Raw genomic sequence first — 27,051 nt, 5'->3', positions numbered from 1 at the left:
TCTTGTGGGTGCACCTGCATGTATGTGGTGGTGGTGGTAGTGCTTGTTGAGTGTGTACACTGTGGATTTATGTGCACATTACCTGTTGGCCTACCAGTATGTTTCTTTTGTCATGGATATGGTGGGGCATCACTTTCTGACGTTGATGATCTTGGCACACTTGGATGCTACTCATGTGTCTATGTGAATGCATACAAGTTTCGGCCACATTGCATGTGCATTGGCACATTTCCCCACATACCTTTGCATCAGTATGTGTGCTCACTGGCCATTTGCTGTGCCTCTCAGGTGTTGAACCATTTCCCATACCCATTCTGTGTATCTATGCTGGTGGATGCATGAAATGGGTGACTACATGCATATGTACATGCACTTGTACTTACCACCAATACCTTGTGTCCCTGCTCCAGCCTCTGCACTCCCTATCTCCTCATGCCCTCCATGTGCAGGATGCTGCTAGCCGTCTCCTCCCAGGGCATGAGGCAGAGGAGGTGCACAGTCTCCAGAATTTTCCAATTTTACCAGCAATCTGGATGCTGGTATCAGTATTTCCAGCACTAATCTGCTTGTAATAATGGCAAATTTCTATTGTTTCCATCAGGGGGATGTGTGCACATCCGCAAACTTGTAATATGAATGTAATTCCAGCGATTGCCCCACTGGTAACGGCATAATGAGTCCCAATGTGTCCAGAATGCACTGTAGAAGGAGATATTTTTCTACTATGTTTTTCACTTTTTGCTTGTACACTTTTGCATTTGACCACATAATGCCATATAGTATATAGTACACCATATACTCTAAAATGCTGTGTCTAATTGTTTTTTGCCTGTTCTTTGACCATATTGTCCTTTGCCCTGCTCACTGGGCACCAGAATTGCCATATATGTGAAGCCCTTTCCCAGGCAAAGTGGCTAATATGGGGGCTGCGATCGTCTGTTCCAAGTTTACATTCATACCTTGAGTGTCTGTGACTTGCCAGAATGTTTGGCCATTGGATGTCCATCATTGGACAGCCCCTACCAGTTTGAATGAGCAAGTCCTGGTAAACACTTAATACACTGTACTGATCTCAAGAAGGACCTAATCAGTGCTACAATCCCTGGACTGGTGGGAACATCTAGTCTATACCCCTGCTTGAGGATCCATGCCTGCTGAGTCCAAGACCACCCAGTGGCTTGACAGGCTCTCCCCCTGGGCTACCTCATTGCAGCCATCTTCATTTCAAGTGCATCCTTGGAACTTGGAGGATCTGCAACATGTACAACAGGACACCTGTATTTTTATCCTTGCTGTAGCAACAGAAGCTTTGCAGTGCTTGATACTTTGCTTGCCAACTGATCTTGGTGAATCCCATTGCATCCTATGTTCTTTGCTCCCTGGAGGACTGCTGTGATTGTCTGCTCCACAGAACTGTTTTTTCCTTGTGTGGCAAGGTTAATCAGTTGTCTAGTCTATGGAATCATAATGCAGGTACTTTGACTGATGGAAACTACATTCCATGGCTGAAAATTACCTCAGAATTCTCGACACCCTCAACTCTTAGGCCTCCATTTTCATGACCAACCACAGAAGTACATATTCCCAACAGATTGAGTGTAACGCCCTCAGCCACCAGATTAGTGGTGCCCTAGTCTAGTCAAGGAACTCCCTTAGCCTTTTGACAGAGTGAGAACCTTTCCTAATTGTAGGAACATTGAATCACAACCACTGGCTTTGCTGAATCCTCAAACCTACCTGAACAGTATAACTTGTGGAACTGGCATTTTAGGGCACTGGGCCTCATTCCATCACAGAGAAGAACATACTAAGTATTAGAACTCTAATGCAAGGGCTGGTCTTGAGGTTGATGCTGCCTTTTTTTAACTTGATTACTTACCTGTGTTGCACTGGTTTTGAATCAATTGCATTTCTATATTTTCACTGACTTTACCACATGCAACGTAGGATTGATAAGTCTGCTAAACTGTTGCTTAACTGTCGTTAAGATACAGTGGAAGGGCTCTCTCTAGGAATCCCAAGAGTGTATGTAAATATTTGTTTTATAGTAGCAGTATAAGAATACTTACCTGAAGGTTTCATATATTTATCTCTCTAGTTAATTGAGTGAAATGTAGGTATCTCATTGGAGCCCTAGACCACTCTCACAGCTGTCCTTAGTCTAAGCCTTGCTGCTCCACAACCTACTTTATTTGCATTTGGCTAAACTTCAATGTCTTTCATGTTCAACACAACAGGTTGTCCTTCTTTACACACTGCATTTTTGTAATTCAGGACTGACAATGGGAACAGCAACATCATTGTTCATAATCTTGAAAACTCCATTAGTGAGTTGTTCCCCGTCTTTTTACATTTGCTGCTTTCCCAATAATAGCTGATTGTACGCACAGTGAAAAAACCATCACTGGGCATTATATTTCAAAAGTCCATAGATATTTCCCTGGTCAATCATAACATTGCACCCTTTTAAAGTCGGATTATGTTCACATCCATGTAAAGCACAGCCATCCCCATGCATAATGTCGACATGTCATGTGCTCCCCTGAGTGGAATTCATCAACTGCAAGAACGGGCTCACCTAACTTCCATCTTCATGATTTCTTCCTCCACACCATTGCTGCTGGACCTGCTCACCTCCACTCAATGCAGGACATATCTCATAACAGAGTGAAGACATCCCCAGGCACAATGTGACCTGTGATGATTCACAAGATGTCATCACTTCTCACCAAGGGTAGCTCTTTTCCATGAGGTTAGATAAGTGCAGTCGCTACCCAATAGCCCTCCTAGGGGTGGTTTAATGCAAGAAGACCTCATGGGGAGGGACACCCCCACTGGGGACAAGCACAATGACCTTTGGTACAGCCCTTGGAGCCACATCACTCATCAACATTCCCTAGCCCCCCTTTCATACCAAGCTGTGTCATCGAGCATAAGCTCATATATTTCTGTAACACATGAGTAATTGCCAGAAGAGGACATACTGAAATGAGGAAGAGTCACCAACTCCTAAGTTCTGCAATAAGCTTACTCACCAGAGGCATGAGGAATGGCAAAGAGCCATTATCTGCAGGTGTTGATGCTTCACTGGGTGGACGCCAAAGATAAACAGGAAATAGAAGACAGACTAAAGGAAGTGCAATCACGCATAAGCCAGGAGCTTTTTGGTGCCCGGGAGATTCGAACTCTGAGTGAGGGCTTTAAGAAAGGTTGTGCAGGGGATTCCTGTGGCTGGCTGTGAGATTCAATTGTGTGTTTTAGAGAATCTGACCAAACTACGAGGCTGAAGGAAAGAAGAGGTTTTGTGATTGCTACCACATGTAAGGTTGGGTTCCAGAGCAGAGCCAAGACCATAAAGAACAGAGTACCGCACAGGTGCACCAGTACCGCTGAAATGGACAGGAAGACTAGTGAAAGTCGCCAACCAGAAACCCCATTTCAGGAATGACTGGTGACATGCCTCATCCCAGGAGAAGGTAAAGGGAGGCCTGGGAGACCCAGTAAGGACACAGGAGAGGCAGAGATAGGGCTATAGGGGAACAGAACTGTGTAGAGAGCATCAAGGTGGATCTCTCTCATCCCAGGGGTAACAAAATATCCACTGGACACTGGTACCATGAAGCAAGCATCTGAGGAGAATATCCTCATTGCAGCAACAGAAAGATCCCCATTGGCCACCAGAGAATGGTGAGGGAATCTGGCAACAATGAAGAAAGCATCAGAGAAGAACGTCCTCGTTGTAATGGCAGTCATAAGTCCACTGAACACCCATGATGGGTCTGCGACCCTAACAAAAAGGAACTGAGTATCTGAGGAGAAGTTCCTCATTGCAGTGGCAACCAGAAGACCACTGACTTCAGTAGAAGGATCTCAGACCACAATACAAGGAATCTGACAAAGATAAATGCATTGACCAGCGGAGAAGGGGTTGGAACTTTCCTGGTACTGAGAGAGAGTGGAAAAGCACACAGCAAGTTGAAAAACATGAACATTTACTTTTCATATACCACAAGGGAGTCATTCTCTTGGGGGCAACACAAAACCCTTTTGAATATATCCAGAAGATGCCAGGGGAAAGGGGTCATTACCATGGCCTTAGTGTGAACTATACAAACCAATACCAGGAGAAGGCAGTCATACTCCTTGTCTAGAACCCAGAATAGTGCAAACATTTTGTGGAACCCGCAAGTCAGAGGATCAGATTCATTCCCCCTGGCAACCTTTTTTCAATAGAAAATTCTTTTAAGCATCACCTGAATACCAGGATAAATGAGTAATTCTCTTGGGGAAGGACATTTTTGTTGAATCATGTTAGTCTTTTGCTGTAGTGTAAGAGACAGAAGTAGGTTGTGACACAGGATGGTAGACTTCAATTTTGACTACCATTCTGACAGATACTTTAGAATTAGTTTTAGGCAGGAAAAACCCAATTTGATAGTAGGGATAGTGAGGATATTTTTTCATAAATAAAAGTCTATGATCAACATGCCATCTTTGTGTTAGTTTCCTTCCTTGACACCCTTACATACCATACAATGTGCTCCCCTGAGTAGCATGCACCAACTGCAACAGGTCTCATCTGACATCCATATTCATGATGTCTCTCAAAGGACCATTGCTGCTGAACCTACTCCCTCCATACAACACATATCAAATCTCATAACAGAGTGAAAATATCCCCAAGCACAAAGCCACCATACAATTTGCTCCACTCTGTGGCATGCACCAACTGCAAGAAACGGCTCACCTGACTGCGATCTTTATCAGGGCTTGCTAAATGTCCTCATCTACTTGCATAGTCATGCAGTGTATGAAAGGAACCAAAACAGGACTGGCTTGAGGCATCCTGATTGTAACAGGGAAACCGGACAGCTGTCGTCTAAACAGTGGCACCCAAATGTGGGGTGGCACGGCCTCGATGCCTCAAGATTTGTGCTCCAGTGAGGGACGGGCCCCTTTGGCAGACCACCATTGAGTTAGGGGGCAGGCTCCCCAGCATTGGAGGCTAGTGCACAATCGCTGGGGAAACACCCCAGAGAACTGAGGCTATGACACCTTCGGGCTTTGCCCTCTGGAGAGGAACAGGTCTCCTGACCACCTCATTGAGCCCCCTTAGCACTTCCATGGGTCTCCTCTCGGATCCTGGGTCCCACTTGGCTCTTCAGCTGCAGGACCTGCTTAGTCTCTCCCTATGTGGCCAGGCCTACTGGTCCCTATCTGCTCTGCAGCCACAGTTCAAGTGCAGAGAATCCCATCCAGCTCCTGTGACACATGTCAATCCCATAGGGAGACACTACCCTATTATTGAGCCCATCATCAGACAAATGTAGGAGAAAGCTGGGCCATCCATGACTCAGCCCATTTGGTCTGGACGCCCCGGCCCAATTGCCAATTTGGCCCAGCCGAATGACCAGATGGCATGGGAGAGTCCTCACCGACCACATTGCTGTGAGCGGCCATGAGGTTGTTTCTGCTTTAAGGTCATTGACCAGGGTCCAGGACTTAAGCTGACACCTCTGCACCCTGGGGTCAGGGCTCAAGCCACCACCCTTGCACACTGGTGCCAGGGCATAAGCCTCCATCTGCAACCAAGGACCAACCTCTCCTCCCTGCCTCCTACAGGCTGTGTCATGCCAATATGTCACCAGCTTGGCCAAGGCCATCTAGTCAGCTAGGCTGACCGGAAATGGGGAAGAGCACTCCCCACCAAACCACCCCCCCTTAGGTGCACTCAGGGTGGGTTGGAGTTTGCTTTGTGGCCCATGATGCAGCAAGAGGAGTAAGGATGGAAGCCCTTGTTTCCCTGCCACTGTGCCAGTGCCTTTGACAAAACCTTGGCTCACAGATTGACTTGCAATAGATTGCAGCAAGGTAGCTGGTTTGCTACTTACAACACCTTGACCCAGAATCAGGTTGTCTACAAATGATTTTGCAACACATTCCCCATGAACATATGGTGCACTACGGGCGAGAGAGGTTGCCTCCTCTGTCCTCACTAGAGTCTTAAGGCAAGCAGCTCTAAGTACTGCTCCAGATGAGTGATATTCTAGGCCAACCAAGGCTCCACAGTGCTCCAGTATTGTTACTGTTTAGGGGGGATTCTGATTTAGAGGTGTTCAGTCATAAGCCCACAGATTTCACCTTTGCCCCGTTGGCTCCTTCTCAGTCAAACACACACACTGAATATGGAACTTCTCTCGTACTGAGCAGGATTACTATTGCAACAACACATCATCAGCAGTCTAAAGCTAACTGGTCACACAATGGTCTAAACCCAGCTCACATTTCCCATTAGAAGGTGACCAATCTAACAATTGTGCATTCTGTTTCACAATGTTAAGAATAATCAACATTGAAGGCTCAAAATGCAACGTCACTATGAGTGCTCGGTTGCCACAAGACAGTTATCCCTGTGGTAATATACTGACACCTCCTGAGGCCCCGCTTTCAAGGTCTAAATTCAAATTGAAAATTGAGATCCAGAAATCCTCTGGCCTTCGGCTCCCTGGGAGGTTTATGTCCTCCCTGATCATGCCTTTGGACACCTGTCTTATTGCTTGACAGGTGTACTAACCCAGTCAAGCTCCCCTCCTGCCGATATAGCTGGTGCAGGTCGTGCCTGGCTGGAACAGTGATGCTTTTCAAAGCGTTGGCACCTCTCTATGGAGACAAAGCCATTCCAGGGTGCCCTTCCCATTCAAAAAGAAAACAGAACTTTCCCAGGGCACCTGCAGTATTCTCTGGGAACTTTTTTGCGTTACCTCAATAGACCTCTCTGGGTTCCGGAATCAGAACTGACTCCCTTTCAAGCACCTGAGAGGAAAAGAGGCCATTGTCTGTCACTTCTGAAGAGTGCTCGCCCATCTTTTAAGAATGACTGACCCATTTTCAACAGCTGTTCACATGGTACCCTTCTCCACTATGGCCTTCAAAGTTCTCGTCAGAATATTTGCTACTACCACCAAGATCTGCACCTGCACTGACTCCACCCGGGCACTCACAATGTGCTACTGTGCGCACCACAGCAACCCTCCTTCTTGTTGCCTCTTAGCCTCCTGCGGCTCTCACCACCGGCGACAGCCTGGTATGGGCCTGATGCTCTAGTGCCTTCCATTGCAAGGGCAAGTTGATTTGTCAGGTGAGTTTTTACACACTCCTTAGTAGATTCTGACTTCCATGCCCACCGTTCTGCTGCCTACATCAACCCTCAGCTTTTCTGGGGTCTGATGTGCGTTGGATTTGTGCATCTTAACCTAGTATTCACTTTATCCTGCAGCACGCATTCTGCTTATCAAATTTGGCACTCTGGGCACTGGCATACATTGCCCAGCTCAATGTCAGCGAGCTAGGCTAGGCTCTTTAGCATATACAGTTTGAAACTAGGTTGAGATCATTTTTTCCCCAGCACCACCAATCATCTGCTTTACCAGATAAAATGTGGGTATTTGAGCACCAACTATCCTGAGTAAAACTTCAGAGGGAACCAGCTACTAGATGGTTCAATTAGTCTTTCACCCCCATACTCAGGACGGAGGAGCAGTTTAAATGTCAGGACCAACACAGACCTCCACCAGAGTTTCTTATGGCTTTGTCCTGACCAAGAGTAGTTCACCATCCGCGACAGAGAGTTTGAGAGGGGCTGGTGGTGTGCCAGCTGGGACAACACGACAGGATCCCACAATCACCTTCATTGCACCACAGGGCTTTACTTTAAGCTCTCCAACTGGTGCACATGATAGACTCCTTGGTCCGTGTTTCCAGATGGATTGTGTGGGACCAGCATCACTGCATACCCCAGATATCCTTTGTGGACCACACTGCCCAGCAGTGCAACACAGCCAGGGCACACTGAACACAGTCCTTCCCAGCCGACAGTCGCACCGGGAGCAGGGGACCCCATTCCTGTTGCTTCCCCAGCTATCCCTGAGAGGGTCCAGGATGGTTGGCGGAGGAGGGCGCACTTGTGTTCAATCACACTCAACCCTGCAGACGTGGCAAAATTACAACCAGGGGGTGGTAACACTCTCCACCAGAGTGGAGAGCCACCTGCCCCCCTGGGCCTTCCCAAACAACCCAAATCTGGTCATGGTGCACTACGACCAGCTGGTGGTCCCATATGGTAATCCACTTTTCCTGCCAACTAACCTGCCCACCATGTTGAATCTTCCAGGTGGACTGCACGGACCCCACCCATTTAACTCTCAAGGGTTCCAGACCCTCATCAACTCTTTTTTCAGAGTTCACTTCAATCTTCCCTCGTGGTATTTGTTGGCTATCAGTCTTCGGACCCATACTTCCCCTTATAGTGAATCTACCATCCGCTTTGGGCTACATTCACAAGCAACCACAATCAGAGAAGACTTGAGTCACTGACCTCCTGCCACATCCTCCACCTCTAGTTCATAGGACGGGTACTGCAAGTCCAAGGGAACATGTCAACCTGGTGTTTAGCAACGTCATCACTCTGGATTGTTAGCTCCTCATCTGAAAATCGTTTCTTCCTTGGTGGCCTCTTCTCCTTGACCTGTGCCTCTTTGTGGGGTGCTGTAGTCTCATCACAACATGAAGCAGGTGGACGCTTCTTCTGCCCTCTTCCCCGTCCTTGTCCTCTGTCATGACCACTGTGAGGGGACACAAGTTGTGCCACAAGCAGGCTCCCACCAGAACCCTATGGGCCTTAAAACCATTGCAAAAGGGCTCCTGGAGCCAGTCCTGGCGCCTTTGACACCAGGCTCATATGTAGGAAGGAAGAGCTGTTCAAACTAGGTCCCATTTATGTACATGGGCCTTTAAATCCAACATGGAAGCACCCAGACAGTCTAGTTCCAAGAACCAAGACATGCGGTCTAGTGTTTTGGGTGCGGCAGGCCTGGAATTACTTTCCCTGGTACTACTTTACCTGGGCTATATAAACTACACCCTGACTGCAGAACACGCTTTGTGTGATTCTGCAACCAGCAGCCTGACGCTCACCATGTCCAGCTCCTGGTCTTCAGCATCTTCCTGTAATCCAGCAAGAACAAGAACAAGATTATTGTGTATTACCTGAGAAAACAACATCCAGCACTCAGCATCTCAACTGGGCTGCAATCTGTGGAAACCAAGAGAAAAAGAAACATCACTCACCTGTGAGTACTAGCTTAAGGACTTCCGGCGAACCACTACCACAGCTGCTGTTCGAACATTGCGACCTACAATAACGAGAAAGGGAAAAACAATATTAGAATGCGCTGTTCCAAAACATCGAATTCCATCTATTTTACCTGAATTCCATCGCGCTACGCCACCCTTCCATCCGGAGCACCACAGCAACATCTGCAAAGGAAAAGAGACATATTCAGGATTGCTTTCAATATTCTCATCCACTTGCAGCACCACAGCGGCCTGTGAGGAGAAAAAGTAGAAAACACAGGTTAGCTTTAAAAGACAATAAAGTCGCTGCGCTTTGCACTTTCTCTTACCTAGAAACGTGCCTCTCCATCCGGCACGCCAGCCTCAAGACCTTTGCACCTGAAAAGAAGGAGATAAAGACATTAACAAATTCCCACCATAAATAGAACAAAGACTTACAATTAACAAACCTACCTGCCTACCAGCAGATTCAGAATCATAGTAGGCCTGGGCCCAAGGAAGGCATTCTGCAGCAGTGAAGCAACTCGGGCAGCTCGCCAACAAACGTCAAGCGCCCCTGCACAATAAAAGCAGGACAGATAGCTCACCCTAAAAATAACTAAGGTGAGGAAAGAACCCAGTGGGAAGGGAATCGGTCAGAGGGAGGTGGGGGATTCACCCATTAGAGACAGTTATCACAATTCCTCCCTTCTGTAATTGCAGATTCATTATTCAGCACTAGGCAACTACACATACAGGGTTCCAGATTTCAGAGCCTTCCAGGTGCCCCTGTGAATATCAAGTGAGCGTAACAGAACACAAAGCCTTTAAACCTTATCCACCTGGGTGTTATGGAGACATCTGAAACTGATCAGTTAGCCCAGCTTTTGGGACAATTACACGCTGAAGTACACATAGCCCGGCAGGAAACCAATGCCTTAAAACGAGAGTTAATAGTCACAAAAGACCGAATTGATGAACTAAGCAAACAGCTACTACTAACACAGGCGGGGCAGGCTCCATTGCCCTGATTCGCCCCCATCCGTCGCTACACCATCATCAGTCAATCCAGTACAGATAACTTTTGCCAGGATCAGTACCCCTGGCACCACCAGAATGGTTTAATGGAGACCCCAGAAGGTACGCAACATTCATGAACCAGTGCCTCCTCCATTTTCTTTGTAGGCTGGGGGCTTTCCCAAACGACCAGGCAAGGGTGGCCTTCGTGTTATCATATTTTTGTGGTCGGTACCTTTAGTGAGCGGAGATGTCCCATTACTGCAGAACTTCAGGGGTTTTCAACAAGGAGATGGAAAAGTTATTTGCTCGACACTTGCATGGACAAGCTCTTGATAACGAACTCCTGTCCCTCTGCCAAGGGAATCCAGATTTGATTACTTATTTTGCCACCTTTAATAGACTGGTTGTAGAAGCGGGGTGGCCAGAAGATAAAAGAACCACATTGTTTCATCGGGGCATACGAGTAGACCAGAAGGATGTCCTTGCTCAAGTGGTAGACCCACCTTAAGACTGTGCAGAGTTTATCAACCTGGTAGTTCAGTTGGACCTCAGATTACAGGATCTAAGAACAGACTGATGTAGACTCAAAAATTGTGCCATGTACATATGTTCAAAAGATTATGTTCAACGTCCATCAGAAAATACCACAGAACCCATGCAGATTGGAGGAGTACGACCCCCTTTAACCAAGATTGAAATAGACAAGAGGAGACAGCTACAGTTATGCCTATACTGCGGTCAATCGTGTCACTACCTCAAAGAATGCCCAGTGAAACCTCCAAGGAAGGTGGTAGGTGCTACAGAGAAAGAAGATGATGGAAAGGAATCGGAAAACTACCAGGCCCGACAAGCGTAGAGGTCCGCATTTCGAGCGAGAAGGATGAGTCACAGAACTCACATTTCGCCCTACCAGTAACCTTGATCAATCACCAATGACCATCACGGATGCATGCCATAGAGGCATATATATACAGTAGAGCCATTGGTAATTACATAGATCAAGATCTGGCAACTGAAATGGGACTTCCCTTATGCACAAAACCAACAACTGAAAAGGTAACTTCTGTTGGCGGTACAGAAATTGCTTCGGGACCAGTAACCCAATGCACAACAGAATTAACCCTTCTGTGCCAGGATGAACATCGAGAAGCAATCATGTTTGACCTCATCAAAGCTCCTCAGTTCCGGTTGATCTTAGGGATGCCATGGTTAGTAACTCACAATCCCCACATAAACTGGTGTGCAAAGAGACTTACCTTTTCCGACAAATGCACCCACGCTTGCTACCCAAAATCTATACCATAGCCAAACCTGAAATCTGTTCAATGAATAGAATGGGGTTTGCTGAACCAATGGACACCTTACCAAAAGAATATCAAGATTATCAAGCTGTTTTTCAGAAGGAACAGGCTAACACATTACTGCCACATAGGCCCTATGACTGTCAGATCGACCTGATACCTGGCGCACAGGTCCCTTGTGGTCTAACTTATGCACTTACAGAAACTGAAAATCTCCACTTGACGTCCTATCTGGATCAATACCTGGCTAATTGGTTTATCCACCCGTCAAAGGCACTAGCAGCCTCTCCCTTATTCTTCATACCCAAGAAGGAAGGAGATTTGGGGACTTGCATCGATTACTGCGCACTTAATCAAATCACAGTAAAAAACTGCTACCCTTTGCCCCTTATCCCGGAACTGTTTGACCAACTCAAGAATGCCCAAATCTACACCAAACTAGACCTCAGAGGAGCATAACACCTTGTACATGTTAAGAAAGGGGATGAATGGAAAACCGCGTTTTGCACCAATTATGTCCTGTACGAATATCATGTAATGCCTTCGGGGCTGTGCAACGCTCCTGCAGCATTCCAATACTTCATGAATGATGAATTACAGGAATTAATCAATCTCTGTGCCCTGGTCTATATTGATGACATCCGGGTGTATTCCCCCACTGAAAGAGATCATGTGGAACATGTTCGCACAGTCCTTGCAAAACTTCGCCAGCACAAACTGTACTCTAAACACGAGAAATGCTCCTTCCATCTCACCGAAGTTGAGTTCCTCGGTTTTGTTCTCTCGCCAAAGGGAGTCAAGATGGATTTACACAAAGTAGATGCCATCCTTAATTGGCCGTCACCTTCTTCACTTAAAGGAACCCAAAGCATGTTCGGCTTTGCACATTTTTATCGCCGATTCATTCCTGATTTCTCATGGATAGTCCACCCAATCACATCGTTACTGAGAAAAAAACAACAAAAAATTCCAATCGACTGAAGAGGCAGAACAGGCCTTTCAAGAACTCAAGAAAAGATTCAACTCTGCACCAATTTTACAACATCCTCGCCCTGATCTCTCCTATGTAGTGGAAACTGATGCTTCCAGCGTAGCTATGGGAGCAGTTTTCTCTCAAAGAGATCCAGAGATAGGCCAATTACACCCCATGGCCTTTTGGTCACGTAAATACTCACCACAAGAACTTAACTATGCAACTACAGACAAAGAATTGCTGGCAATAAAATCGGCCTTCAAAGCCTGGCGGCAGTATCTATTAGGTGCCAGACATAACATCACAGTAATCACAGATCACCAAAACCTTCAATACCTAAAGTTAGCAAAAGCCCAATCATCACGACAGTTGCAGTGGGCTCTATTCTTCGCAGAATATGATTACGTAATACATACCGACCGGGAGTGCGAAATGGGAATGCCGATGCCTTGTCTCATAAGGGTGATGAAGAGAAAACAAACAGTACCCTGGACCCTGTTGCCATTATCCCAAGTGATAAACTACTGGTGCTCACCACCACATTGACTCTGAGTGAACTTCAAGATAAGATTCGAACCATAATGAACCCCGAGATCTTGCAGAAATGGAATGCCCAAAATTAACATCACACGGTTCTGGATGGATTACCCTACTTCAGGGAACCACTATATCTACCAAGCAAAGATCTGCAAGAATTGGTCATGTCTGGTTATCATGATTCCCTGATCAAAGGCCATCCCGGAATTGCTAAGACTCTAGCCAAGGTTAAACGGAAATATTGGTGGCCAACCTGCCGTAAGGACATTGCTTGATTCGTTCTATCTTGTGGTATATGTGCACAGAATAAATCACAAAAACAGAAACCAGCTGGCCTCTTACAACCACTGGATATTCCACCGGCTCCCTGGCATAATCTTTCTCTTGATTTTATTACAGACTTACCTCCCTGTCAAGGTTTTAATACCATTCTGGTGGTTGTAGACCTGTTCTCTAAAATGGCACATTTCATTCCATTCAAAGGACTTCCTAATGTTACCAGTCTGGCAAAAGCATTTCTTAAACAGATTAAAAACAACATGGTTTCCTCTCAGTCCTAATCTCAAATTGTGGAAGCCAATTTGTATCCAACTTCTGGAGGAAATTCTGTACCATGGCACAAATCGATATTCGATTATCCACTAGCCATCACCCCCAAACGGGTGGACAAAGCGAAAGAACAAACCAGACATTAGGACAGTATCTACGTTTCATGCTGCATCAAGTGGAAGAGAATTGGAAAGACTTGTTATGCACAGCGGAATACGCATACAATAACTCCATACACACCAGAACGGGACAAAACCTGTTCTACAATATACAGAAGATATCCACGTACCTCTGAAATAGACTTCCTCACAACCTTGGAAATGCCAGTGGTAAAGACTCTACACACAAGCATAACCAAAGCCTTCAAAAGGGCAAATGAACATTTACTGCAAGCCAAAGACAGACAAAAAATATTATCGGACCGCCATCGAAAGAAAGCTCCCGATTACCAAGTTGGAGACGAAGTCTGGTTGGCATCAAAATATGTGCCCATAAAAGGTATGCAGACCATTTGTCCAAGATATCTAGGACCCTATACCATCGAATCAGTGATAAATCTGGTGTCCATCAAGTTAGCCTGACCACCAAGCATGCAAATTCATCCGGTGTTCCATGAGTCACTTGTAAAACCTGTACAACCAGGAACCCGAGTCTTAACACCACCAAAACCTGTGCTAGTTGATGGAGAGCCTGAATTTGAAATTAAAAACATCCTGGATTCGAAAGGTACCAGATCTAGGCTATATTATTTAGTGGACTGGAAAGGTTTCGGGCCTCAAGACAGAACTTGGGAACCGAGTGAACATTTTCACGCACCACGTCTGATGAAAGAGGTTTCACCTGGATAACACCACCAAACCTGGACCGTACAGGAAGGATATCATGAGAGGGGCCTTGGGGGGAGTGCTGTCATGACCACTGTGAGGAGGCACAAGTTGTGCACATGCAGGCTCCCACCAGAACCCTGAGGGCCTTAGAACCAATGCAAAAGGGCTCCTGGAGCCAGTCCTGGCGCCTTTGGCACTAGGCTCATATGTAGGAAGGAAGGGCTGTTCAACTAGGTCCCATTTATGTACAAGGGCCTTTGAATCCAACATGGAAGCACCCACACACTCTAGTTTCCAGAACCAAGCCATACGGTCTAGTGTTTTGGGTGTGGCAGGCCTGCAACTACTTCCCCGGGTACTACTTTACCTGGGCTCTATAAACCACACCCTGACTGCAGAACACGCTTTGTGTTATTCTGCAACCAACAGCGTGACGCTCACCGTTTCCAGCTCCTGGTCTTCAGCATCTTCCTGTAATCCTGCAAGAACAAGAACAAGATTATTCTGTCTTACCTGAGATAACAACATCCAGAACTCAGCATCTCAATCTGTGTAAACAGAGGGAAGAAGAAACATCACTAACCTGTGAGTACTAGTTTAAGGACTTCTGGCGAACCGCTACCACAGCTGCTGTTCGAACATTGCGACCTGCAATAATGAGAAAGGGAAAAACAATATCAGAACGCGCACTTCAAAACATCGAATTCCATCAGTCTTACCTGATTTCCATCACGCTATGCCACTCTTCCATCTGGAGCACCACAGCAACATCTGCAAAGGAAAAGAGACATATTCAGGTTTGCTTTCAATATTAAACAACCGCACTGCCCTGTACTTACTTTAACGGATTACGGGGGCATGTTTTTCATCGCCCTCATCGCCCTCTCTTAGCTTTAAAAGACAATAAAGGGGCTGCGCTTCACGCTTTCTCTTACCTAGAAACGTAACTCTCCATCCGGCATGCCAGCATCAAGACCTTCGCACTGGAAAAGAAGGAGATAAAGGCATTAACAAATTCCCACCATAAACAGAACAAAGACTTACAATTAACAAACCTACCTGCCTACCAGCAGATTCGAGGTCAAAGCAGGCCTGGGCCCAAGGAAGGCATCCTGCCTCAGTGAAGCAACTCGGGCAGCTCGCCAACAAACGTCAAGCGCCCCTGCACAAGAAACTCAGGACGGATAGCTCACCCTACAAATAACTAAAGTGAGAAAAGAACCCAGTGGGAAGGGAATCGGTCAAAGGGAGGTGGGAGTTTCACCTATTAGAGACAATTATCACAAATCCTCCCTTCTGTAATTGCAGATTCATTATTCAGCACTGGGCAACTACACATCCAGGGTTCCAGATCTCAGAGCCTTCCAGACACCCCCGGGGATATCAGGTGAGCGTAACACCTCGCCCTCTCCACTGAGCCCTCCCACTCATGGAGCAGTGGGAAAAGCTAGCCATCTATCTGGGTGCAAAATTCACGTGGCACCCTCTAAAACACACCTGACTCTGTGAAATGTGTGTTGCATCCCTAACAATGTCTGTCTGTGCGTACTACATTAATTGTGCATTGCACCCCTAACTATCTCTGTCCCTGGGCATGACAGGAAATGTGCTATACCTTCCACCCTCTAAATATCTCTGCACTACAAATGTGTGGGAGTGCATGGCATATATATGTGCTGCACGCGGTGCGCACATTAGGTGCTTAAGCCCCTTGCTCTGATCTTCACACTGATGCCTCATGAAGTCATGGGTGACATCTATTTCTCTTGCCCCTTGACACTGATTTCCTCCAAACCGCATCATCTCCTGATGCCTCGCATTATGTGAGTGCTTGCCGACCACCAGCACTGCCTTTTCCCCATTGCCTATTCTCCTGTGGCTCACCTGTCAGGCTTTGTCACCACCTAATCTCTCAACTTGGGGCTTCCACCTGTTAGGGAGAATTCTCTGTTTAGGCTGAATTTCCTAACCTAGTGAGTCCCCCAGCAGCTTTGCTGGATTTCTGGAGTTTGTTTGTTTCCATCATGCCACGAGTGAGACTCTTTTTTTCTCCCACTCTTGGACATGAATGTGTTTAATTCCTTTGAGTGTTATTGTGTTCTATGGGCTATGGGGTCATTTATTCCATAGGGTCTCATATGTTTTGCTATGTTTGTTACCCCGCACCCTCCGTGCCGTAACACTGGGGCGTCCTAGAGGATCCCCACCATAGACTCCATACCCGGGGACTGACTACTGTCTCCCCGGGCATGTAAAGTCACCATTGGCTTTATTAGACCTAAATTTACTAACAGAACTAGTACAAACCATCCTATTGTGGACGTACTAGTACGGGTAATTCGATTACTCCTGGGTCTGTTATTCGAGGGGGCACTGTCCCGTCCCCCCTCGTCGAGTTTTGGCTGGTGGCAGTGGAAACTACTTGTTATAGTCGACCCCGAATGTAACCCTATGGGATTCTTCCCATTGTTGAAGGTTAATACTTGTTCTCGTTAATCTCTAACATACCACCAGTTTATTTGTCTTAAACAAATCTATCGGTTGGTATTTTCTGCCAGAACTCGGTTTTTAAAATGGCGTCTATGTTCGTCTCTGTGACTCCTAAACCAAAGGTTGAGCCCTTTGTTCCACTTTTGGCGGGCTTCTACACAGAAGTCCTCCAAAGTGGTGCCATTCTGTCTGGGTACCACAGGGGGTGTGGGAGGGGGTTTAGGCACCCTGGACTGAGTTGCCTTGCCAACTCAAGTCGCACTATGGTGTGATTGGCCCAAGTCGTGAGCCAACCCGCTCACCACTTAGCGTGTTTTGATTGACAGCTAGGCTGAATGAATGGGGGGTTTCTGCATAAAAGCAGGGCTTTTGGGACTGGATCTTGAGAAGTCACCACAGGACCTAGGAATCCAACGAGGGTAAAGCTGAGCCGACCTGCAACGACGACACCTCCGGTGGAGCCCTGCTGAACCGACTCACCACTTCCCGACGACAGAGGAGATCTCCCCGCCGGAGAGTCACTTCCCCTGACTGGTGGGAACAACCAGTCCCCTTTTTCTTCGTTCCAGGAGGTAGTGGTCGAATTTCCCGTGCAGCGCACCCCGGCAACCGGATAGCCACTACCCCTGTACCGCGACCAAAAGGTGCCTTGTGACGGAGCACTCCGCGGCTGGTCTCTTCCCTGGTGGTGCAACGATCTTCAACTTTCCTTGGACGACGAGATCATCTCTTCTCTTGGCAAAGCCCCGACCTGCACCCACCACCAGAAACAACTGCCCCCGCCGGAGCTGTCTCTCCACATACAAAGTACTGTGTCCGTCTGGCTTCCCTTGTGTCGGTTAGCGTGAGGTGTCTTAATCCTCGCCTCTCCATTGGGTCGCCTCCAAGCTTTCTTAACTTTCTGTTCTGAACTGGTCCAATCTTTCTATAACAATTTGCGACAAATACTTGAAGTGCATTTCCACTGTAATACTTTTTGGGACATATCGCCTTGCCTCTCTCCAAGTGGGCTTGGCCTCTGAACTTTGTGATCTACAGTAGACCCTGCCTTACTTGCCTTGCATTTGTTCGTAAAAGTGTTGGTACCGAGTTGATTTCATACCCTGCCTTTTCTCTCCCGTTCTAACGAATATTAGAGTGCCATCTAGGTTAAATCATTCACCTCTGTCTGCAAATAAGTGGTGCTGTTGAACCTAGACTTGTCGAACTATTGTTAGGGGGATTGACTTACTTATAGTAATTGTGATTGAAGTTGTTTACCAGATTAGTGCCAGTGTGTTTTGCTTAGATGTGTTTTTATAAATAAATAACTATATATCTTTACACCGAAGCCTTGTTCTGTGTTTGTTTGTTCTACTATGTAAATTGCCCTATGTTGTATACTCCACATACTGCCTAACTCTTCTTGAGAGAAGTCTGACTGCTCAGCCACAGCTACCAAGTGAATCTGTGTGGTACAGACTGCTACCAAGTGGGTTTACTGCCAAACACCTGTAGTCCTAAATCTTTTGCAGTGGTCCCAGAGGGAACTGCACAGGTTTCCGCCTAACACTGGTGGCAGCGGTGGGATTTGTATTGAGTATACAGTTTAGAGTGCTTGTTAACACTTTAGGATAACTAACCACAAGGCTTAGCACTAAAAGCAACTTTCAAAAACATGTCTACTATGGAAGTTTACAGTCAAGAGTCCTTGTCAGGTGAAAATACTGATAGTTTACGAGCCCTCTGTAGACAAGAGAATCTTTCTGTAAAAGGCAAGAAAGTAGAACTGATAGTTAGATTGCTGGAAAACCAAAGTCTGGGTACTGGTTCAGAGGGACCAACTTCTCCAGCAAATGTAGAAAACAGTAATGGTATTGATCTGAATCAAAGTCTTGATAATGAGTCAGAAGAGGAAAGTGAACCTAATGAAGTTAGTCACTCTGAGCCTCTGTCTGCCTTACCTACTGTACCTACGGGGCCCATACCAGGTCCCACATGTAACCCTGCTTATTTTTAACTTGAAAAAATGAAGCTCGAATTAGAATACAAACGGTTCTTGGCTCAATCTAAAAGAAACCAAGAGCTCGAGTTCAGACGGATGAATGCCCAGGCTTAGCAGAAGCAAGCTGAGTTAAGACTCAGAGAAATAGAACTTAATCACGAGTTAGAGATGAAAAAGTTGTCTGTGGAAAATGCTTCTCTCTCCTCTGGTTCCTCTAGAAGCTCCAGTCCCAAAAGACCCCGGATGCCGAAGGAATTAGTGGGTATGTATGAACCAAGATTGGATGATTTGGATTGGTTAAAACTGTTTGAGTACAATCATGGGCTCCAGGACCTCACCGGGAATGATTTACTTCCCTGGTTGTTCTCTAGGCTCACCCCTGTTGCGACTGATGTGGTAATGGAGTTGGGGGAGGCAGATAAGAAGGATTACGAAAGTGTGAAACTAGTTTTAATAGCTAGATTCAGGAAGACCCCTTCCCAGTATCTTAAGAGGTTTAGAACCCTCAAAAAGCATGATGGTACCCCTTGGGCTACCTGGGTGAGTGAAGGGTTGAAAAACTTAGAGGGATGGATTAAGGGTTACAAAGTGAACACTTATGAGGGTATGAAGAATCTTTTTATGTTGGAGTCTATTTATGATGCCTGTTCTCCTGAGCTCAGACAGCACTTGGCTGATTCGAAGGAATTGGATTCCAGGAAGCTAGCTAAGGCTGCTGACTTGTGGGTTGCCAACAGGGCTACTCATAAGGATTCTGGGGCAACTCAGAAAAAGGATGAGGGAAACAGCCTAAAAAAGGCTCAAAAGAGAATTCAAATAACTAAAATTCCAAAGAGGGCCCCAAACAAAACCAGAAGGGTAAGCCACAAGGAAAACCACAGCAGAATAGTGTACCTTCTGGTGCCAAACCGGAAGGAGGCCAGAACAAGCCACCATTCCAGAAAGCATTCGGTAAATGCTTTGTTTGTGGCTCGACTGACCACGTGAAAGGAGATCCCAGATGTAAGGGTAAACCTTCAGGGGTCCAACTTGTCTCCTTAGCCTTCGCTCCAGAGGAGGAAGCCCAAATGGCAGGTGGAAACTTTCTACTGCTGGCCGATGAACCCATTGGAGTCTCAGCCAGTGTTTCTTTAGTATCTCTGGGGTTGTGGGAACAAGAGAATTTAGATGTCTATAATTCTATCCCCGATAATACTAAAGAGTATTATAAGGACAGTGTCCAGGTGAATGGTCAGGAGACTCCTGCCATTAGGGACACTGGGGCCAGCATAACTGTGGTGGATACATCGTTTTTTCAGGCTGAGGATGTTGCTAAGGCACCCAAACGCCTCACCAAGTTAGCTGGAGGGCCTGTGCAGATGCTTCCCCAATTACCAGTTCTCATCCAGTGTAACGAAATGACTGTGAAGATACATGTCAGCATAGAGAGTGAGGTACCAGGACGCGTTCTGTTGGGCAACGATTTGAAAACTCTCTGAGTTGTATCGCATACCCCCAGACCTCCTAGTAAATGGTTACAGGAGCTAACCAGACCTGCAAGGCAGAGAACCATGAGAGGTACTCTCTAGGAGATGATGAAGAAAGAAATCACTCCTGCTCCACTGGAATTGTCAGCTGCTGTCTCCAATAAATCAGAAGCAAAAGGGAAACCTAAGACTTCTATACCGAACCCAGCAGCCAGCATTTCAGTGCAGCCAACAAGGACTTCCCCGCGGTTGTCCAAAGTTACACCCGTAACTCCACCTCTAGCTGAGGTTGAGAGGGAGGTACAACCTGTGTGGTAGAATTAGACTCTGAAGAATAGCTAATGGAAGGCCAGGAACTCATTGGAGATCTGGATCCTGTTGACCATCCTGAGCTGCAGTCTTTACTAGCAGAAGGTGGACCCAGCAGGGCAGACTTCAGTAAGGGACAGAGAGAATGTCCAACTCTGGAAGGCCTTCGCCACCAGGCAGAAGCTCAGGCTGAAGGGCAAGAGCCTGGGAAATACAGGTTGGACTGGGAAGATGGCCTCTTCTACAGTGAACCGACCGAGTCTGCACCTGGAGACTACAAACGACTTGTAGTACCCCAAGAGAACAGACCACAGTTCTTGCAGTTAGCCCACGAGATTCCTTTGGCTGGTCACTTGAGTTTCAAGAAGACTAAGGAAAGGCTCTCTCTCTACTTTTATTGGCCGAAGATTGGGGCCGAAGTAGAAAAACACTGCAGGAGCTGCCACACCTGCCAGACCTCTAGTAAGGTTGGCTCCAAGAATGTGGCACCTTTAGTGCCTCTCCCAGTTGTGGGAGTCCCATTTGAGAGAGTAGGGATTGACATTGTTGGTCCCCTTGATCCTCCAACCTCCTCAGGCAACAGGTTTTTACTTGTTGTAGTAGACCATGCTGCTAGGTATCCTGAGGCAATTCCTATGAGGACTGGTACAGCTCCGGCTGTGGCTAAGGCCCTCCTTGGTATTTTTACCAGGGTCGGGTTTCCTAAGGAAGTAATCTCTGACAGGGGGTCAAACTTTATGTCCCACTACATGAAAGCCATGTGGAAAACCTGTGGAGTTACTTACAAGTTCTCAACAGCTTACCACCCACAAACCAATGGGTTGGTAGAACGGTTCAACCGAACCATGAAGAGCATGATAGGTGCTTTAGAGGAACCTCTTACGCGTAAGTGGGATCTTCTACTGCCATGCCTTCTCTTTGCTTATAGAGAAGTCCCTCAGGAGGGAGTAGGTTATTCTCCCTTTGAGCTTCTCTATGCTCATCCCGTCAGAGGTTCATTGGCCTTGATTAAGGAGGGGTTGGAGAGTGCTCCTTCCCCCAAGCCAGTCAGAGTGACTGACTACGTGATAGGTCTCCGGAGAAGAATGTCGCACAGGATGACAGAAGCAAGCAATAACTTGAAAGCTGGACAAGCATTGGTCAAGCACTGGCATGATCAAAAGGCTAACATGGTTGAGTTCGCTCAAGACCAGTTCGTTCTCGTTATGATCCCAACAAGGCAGAGGGCCTTGCAAGACAAATGGATGGGACCCTTCAGAGTTGTGGTTAAACTCGGAGAGGTCAACTATCTGGTGGACTTGGGCAATCCCAAGGAGGCTCCAACAGTCTTCCACACCAACCGACTCAAAGCATATGTCTCAAGACCTGATGTAGGAGCGTTGCTTCTAGCATCATCCGAGGAAGAAGAAGAGAGTGAAACTCTTCCGGATCTCCTCAGAGGCTTAGCTTTAGACGAAAAAATTGAAGGAGTAAATCTCTTTTCAAATCTGACACTCGAGCAACAAGAAGAGTGCAAATCTATGTTGAATCAGTTTGCCTCTCTGTTCTCACTTTCACCAGGCTTGACCCCTTGGGGCCAGCACGACATACTCACTGGTGACTGTCTGCCAGTCAAAAGCAGAGGATACCGAATGTCAGAAAACGTACGAACCCACATCAAAGGTGAGGTCAGCAAGATGCTTAATCTCGGGGTAATAGAGCCCTCTACTAGTCCATGGTCTAGCCCAGTTGTGTTAGTACCAAAGGCCGGATCTAAAGAACTTAGATTCTGCGTGGATTATAGAGCCCTTAATGCAGTCACCAAGACTGATGCCCAACCTTTGCCAAGAACAGATGAGTTGGTGGATAAACTTGGTGCCGCCAAGTTCCTCAGCACATTTTACTTGACGTCAGGCTATTGGCAAATAGCCCTGACAGACCATGCCAAGGAGAAGACTGCATTTTCTACCCCCGTTGGCTTATACCAGTTTAAGGAAATGCCTTTCGGATTGAAAAATGCACCTGCTACATTTCAACGGATGGCAAACCAGGTTCTGAATGGGATGGAGGACTTCTGCATGGCATACTTGGATGACATAGCAGTGTTCAGCAATTCATGGGAAGAACATGTAACTCACTTGAGAGATGTTTTGCAGGCTCTTGGACGAGCCAATCTGACCATAAAGGTGAGTAAATGCCAAATCGGACAGAGTAAGGTAGTCTATCTTGGACATGAGGTAGGAGGTGGAAAAATAAGGCCTTTGCTCAGTAAGATTGAAGCTGTGCAAAATTGGACAACACCTACTACTCAGACCCAAGTGAGAGCCTTCCTAGGCCTCACTGGGTATTACAGGAATTTCATCGAGATCTATGGGACCATAGCTTCTCCACTGAATGTCATCTCCTCGCCCAAATTTCCTAAAAAGGTTAGATGGAACGAGGAGTGTCATCAGGCTTTTGAAAACCTGAAAAAGGCTCTTTGCCAAGCCCCAATACTCAGAGCTCCTGATTACCACCAAACTTTCATTGTGCAGACAGATGCTTAAACTGTAGGAATAGGTGCAGTACTCAGTCAACTGCATGGCAAATGTAGGGAGCACCCCGTTTGCTTCATCAGCCGCAAGCTGAAGGATCCTGAAACAAGGTGGGCAACAATCGAAAGAGAATGCTTTGCTATCATGTGGGCTCTGAAGAAGTTTAGGCCATACTTGTATGGTTCAACTTTTGTCATTCAGACTGACCACCAACCCTTAAGATGGTTAATGCAAATGAAAGGGGAAAACCCAAATCTACTGAGATGGTCGATCTGCCTGCAAGGGTTTGATTTCACCATTGAGCACAGGTCAGGGTGTCACCACCAAAATGCTGATGGTCACTCTAGGATGTAGGTCATCCACTAGAGGTATGAGATTCATCCAGGAGTGGATTAAATCCTCCTGTCCCTTAGTCTGGGGGGGGGGGGGGTGAGTGTTAGGGAGAATTCTCTGTTTAAGCTGAATTTCCTAACCTAGTGAGTCCCCCAGCAGCTTTGCTGGATTTCTGGAGTTTGTTTTTTTCCATCCTGCCAAGAGTGTGACTCTTTTTCTCCCACTCTTGGACATGAATGTGTGCAATTCCTTTGAGTGTTATTGTGTTCTATGGGCTATGGGGTCATTTATTCCATAGGGTCTCATATGTTTTGCTATGTGTGTTACCCCGCACCCTCCGTGCCGTAACACTGGGGCGTCCTAGAGGATCCCCACCATAGACTCCATACCCGGGGACTGACTACTGTCTCCCCGGGCATGTAAAGTCACCATTGGCTTTACTAGACCTAAATTTACTAGCAGAACTAGTACAAACCATCCTATTGTGGACGTACTAGTAGGGGTAATTCGATTACTCCTGGGTCTGTTATTCGAGGGGGCACTGTTCCATCCCCACTCGTCGAGTTTTGGCTGGTGGCAGTGGAAACTACTTGTTATAGTCGACCCCGAATATAACCCTATGGGATTCTTCCCATTGTTGGAGGTTAATACTTTTTCTCGTTAATCTCTAACATACCACCGGTTTATTTGTCTTAAACAAATCTATCGGTTGGTATTTTCTGCCAGAACTCGGTTTTTAAAACGGCGTTTGTGTTCGTCTCTGTGACTCCTAAACCAAAGGTTGAGCCCTTTGTTCCACTTTTGGCGGGCTTCTAAACAGAAGTCCTCCAAAGTGGTGCCATTCTGTCTGGGTACCACAGGGGGTGTGGGAGGGGGTTTAGGCACCCTGGACTGAGTTGCCTTGCCAACTCAAGTCGCACTCTGGTGTGATTGGCCCAAGTGGTGAGCCACCCCGCTCACCACTTAGCGTGTTTTGATTGACAGCTAGGCTGAATGAATGGGGGTTTTCTGCATAAAAGCAGGGCTTTTGGGACTGGATCTTGAGAAGTCGCCACAGGACCTAAGAATCTGACGAGGGTAAAGCTGAGCCGACCTGCAACGACGACACCTCCGGTGGAGCCCTGCTGAACCGACTTACCACTTCCCGATGACAGAGGAGATCTCGCCGCCGGAGAGTCTCTTCCCCTGACTGGTGGGAACAACCAGTCCCCTTTGCTTTTTCTTCGTTCCAGGACGTAGTGGTTGAATTGCCCGTGCATAGCACCCCGGCAACCGGATAGCCACTACCCCTGTACCACGACCAAAAGGTGGTGCCTTGTGACGGAGCACTCCGCGGCTGGTCTCTTCCCTGATGGTGCAACGATCTTCAACTTTCCTTGGACGATGAGATCATCTCTTCTCTTGGCAAAGCCCCGACCTGCACCCACCACCAGGAACAACTGCCCCCGCCGGAGCTGTCTCTCCACATACAAGGTACCGTGTCTGCCTAGCTTCCCTTGCGTCGGTTAGCGTGAGGTGTCTTAATCCTCGCCTCTCCATTGGGTCGCCTCCAAGCTTTCTTAACTTTCCGTTCTGAACTGGTCCAATCTTTCTATAACAATTTGCGACAAAGACTCGAAGTGCATTTCCACTGTAATACTTTTTGGGACATATCGCCTTGCCTCTCTCCAAGTGGGCCTGGCCTCTGAACTTTGTGATCTACAGTAGACCCTGCCTTACTTGCCTTGCATTTGTTCGTAAAAGTGTTGGTACCGAGTTGATTTCATACCCTGCCTTTTCTCTCCCGTCCTAACGAATATTAGAGTGCCATCTAGGTTAAAGCATTCACCTCTGTCTGCAAATAAGTGGTGCCGTTGAACCTAGACTTGTCGAACTATTGTTATGGGGATTGACTTACTTATAGTAATTGTGATTGAAGTAGTTTACCGTATTAGTGCCAGTGTGTCCCTAGATGTGTTTTTATAAATAAATAACTATATATCTTTACACTGAAGCCTTGTTCCGTGTTTGCTTGTTCTACTGTGTAAATTGCCCTATGTTGTATACTCCACATACTGCCTAACTCTTCTTGAGAGAAGTCTGACTGCTCAGCCACAGCTACCAAGTGAATCTGTGTGGTACAGACTGCTACCAAGTGGGTTTACTGCCAAACACCTGTAGTCCTAAATCTTTTGCAGTGGTCCCAGAGGGAACTGCACAGGTTTCCGCCTAACACCACCCCTCTGTTTCACCACCACAGCTCCACAACATGCATCATCAGGTCCCAGATTCAGGCTAAATAAATCTTGGCTTACTTATGCTGCCCGAGCCAGACCCAGTGCTAGATCGGCCCACCCCATACCATCACAGTGCTGCTGCTCCATAGCACATGTTTGGCACTGCAGTAATTGCTGGCACAGACTAGTATTGGGTTGGATGGGCAAAGGGCGCATGGGTTGAGGAAGTATAATGCTTTAAGTTTGAAAAACAATTGTTATAGTAGCCCACAGCGTCACCAATGACCTCTCTATCCCCTTTCTGTCTTTCCACAGGCAGGACCATTTTCTGCCTGAAGAACTTCTCAGTTCAGACTATTAGAACCATGTTTGCTCCAAAGGGACCCTCCTGGACTTCTCCGCAGATTTCCAATGGGTTGAAGAGAACATTCAACGAACCCTGGTGTATTAGAACATTGTTTCCTTTCCTGGGTTCGCATCTCAACTAGTTCCCACTGCCCCTACTCTGGGTCATGGTGTTTGGCCAACATCCAGTCCACACATGGGTCTGCACCAGGCTGGATCTGGGGTTTAATCTCATCTCTCCAAATTTCACTATCTTTTCTAATATGTTCTATTCACCAATGACACAACCACCGTAAACCCCTGCTACACAAGCAAATTACCAGCAACCTCAAATGTCTAGCACTCATTGCTCTTACAGTGCTTCGTGATGAACTGACATAAACAATATGCTTTACATGACTTCTCTTATTAAGTGTTCTCCGAACCGGCTATTTCCTCTTTGGACAGAAAAAATTAGGGCTATTTTGAGACTTAAAAGCATCCACTCACCTCAGTGGGCACAATCATTCAATACAAAATGTTCAATAACCATAATAGCAGTCCACATCTCCAAGGACATCGCCCCAACTGCACACAATAAGAACCACAAATAAACAGTCTGATTCATGGAATTATTTGCGTGAAAAACACAGATTTGCACGCCTTTCTGCCCGAAAATCTCTGTTTGAAGTATGGGGATTTTCGGGCTGAAAGGCGCGCAAATCTGCATTTTTCACGCAAATAATTCCATGAGTCAGGCAGATAGTATGGAAGTGCAAGTATTCAGAAAAATGCAATTGACTGGCAGACAGTCCTGAGGATAGGCGTCATCAATGGGACATACACTCTGAAAAAAACAAATGATTGAACCGTTTTCAGAATTGCAGGTGAAATTATTTCCGGCAAGAAAAATAAAACAAAGTCATATACTATGTGGGGAAAAAGAAAATAACGGTGTCCTGGCTCCTTCAGTAAAAACAGCTAATCCAGTGCATAGTCCCCCCAAGCCCCCCCTAAACTTACTGGCCATAACTCTGACTAAATGCAAAGAGTTTGCCACACGAACTGTACACACACAAGACTGCACCCTTCGTGATT

At 46.7% G+C, this 27,051-nt stretch overlaps 1 protein-coding gene across 3 annotated transcripts in view; it reads right to left on the bottom strand.

The window, feature by feature from the left end:
* The window catches only part of LRP1B (LDL receptor related protein 1B), a 4,835,697-nt gene that overhangs the window by 887,518 nt on the left and 3,921,128 nt on the right, over window positions 1–27,051 (bottom strand). The gene's annotated exons all lie outside the window — the stretch shown is intronic.

This window comes from Ambystoma mexicanum, chromosome 9 (genome assembly GCF_040938575.1).
Source record: "Ambystoma mexicanum isolate Mex_15411 chromosome 9, UKY_AmexF1_1, whole genome shotgun sequence".
In the NCBI taxonomy this organism is placed as follows: Eukaryota; Metazoa; Chordata; class Amphibia; order Caudata; family Ambystomatidae; genus Ambystoma; species Ambystoma mexicanum.
This window is presented reverse-complemented; position numbering and strand designations above follow the sequence as displayed.